Source organism: Orycteropus afer, unplaced genomic scaffold (genome assembly GCF_000298275.1).
Source record: "Orycteropus afer afer isolate SDZICR_OR568_19922 unplaced genomic scaffold, OryAfe1.0 scaffold00188, whole genome shotgun sequence".
Lineage (NCBI taxonomy): Eukaryota > Metazoa > Chordata > Mammalia > Tubulidentata > Orycteropodidae > Orycteropus > Orycteropus afer.
In genome coordinates, this window is record NW_006921775.1 from 1,039,695 (window position 1) to 1,041,042 (window position 1,348).

A 1,348-nucleotide genomic window follows, 5' to 3' on the forward strand; every position below is an offset into this window, starting at 1 on the left:
TTGAGTCAGACCTGGCTCATAGAGACCCCTCCTTGGGTTTCCAAGGCAGTATCACTATGGAAGTAGATTGCCCCATCTTCCTTTCGAGGAGTGGCTGGTGGGTTTGAACCACCAGCCTTCTGGTTAGCAGTTAGTAGTCAAGTGCTTTAGGCACTACGCTACCAGAGCGCCGGGACATTCTATTAGCACATGCAAATATGTATGTAGAAATATCATCTGCCAACCTTATATATGAGTCGGGGCCGACTCGACGGCACATAACAACAACAAACAACAACAACCTTATATATGGTCATGAGTATATTTCCCTTTTGCCTACACATACATACCTGATCATTCAGCCTGTCTACTCATCTATTTACCCATAGATTAATGTTTGTCACTGATAATGCAGTAATGTATGTGTAAAAGGGTTTGTCTTTGTTGTCTGTACCTCTTGTGCACCTCTCTGTGTCTTTATTTTCCTTAGTGTTACTGTGTTGGTCACTCACTTTGGTATATTGACTTTTCCTTCACCCAAATCAATACTTGTCTATACCTGTCTAGCAGTGTTCCCTCCTTTCCCCTCGCATCCCTGGTAACCAACAAAGAAAGTGTCCTTCCATATATAACTTCCCTGACTTTTACAATAGAGGACTAGTACAATATTTGTCCTTCTGTGATTGATTTATTTCACTTGGCATAATGTCCCCCAAGTTCATCCATGTTATGTGGTGTTTTGCAGATTCTACATTATTATTTAGTGTTGCATAGTATTCCATTGGGTGTATGTACCATAGTTTGGTTATCCATTCTTCTGTTGAGTCAGCCGCAGGGATCCAGGTGTGGGGAGGGAACCCAGGCCATGCCCCACAAGTGGCAAGGTGGGAAAGCTGGGGAAAGGAGAAGAAAAAGGCCAGGGGGGTCGGGACAGAGTGAAGAGGCAGCAGTAGAGATCCAGGTAAGGAGAGGTTAGACAGGTTTTGAACAGCTAAGGGAGACAAACTTGTCTGTCGGTTTGTTCTACTGTGGTGACATGTTGCTGTGAGTATTGAGGCTGTGCCACTGGTGTTTCAAACCCAGCGGGGTGCACGTGGTGTACAATTTTCAGCACAGCTTGCAGACTGAGACAAAGAAGAAAGAAGAGGCCATTCACTTCTCAAAGAATCGACCAGGGAAAACCTTATGAATAGCAGAAAAACACTGTCTGATACATTACTGCGCAACTTTATGAATAGTCCAAAAACATTGTCCAATACAGAGGAGGGGGATGAGTCACTTTGGTTAGAAGGCTCTCAAAATATGACTGGGAAAGAGCTGCATCATCAGAGTAAAACCAGCCTTACTCATATGGATAAGGTAAAGCTTT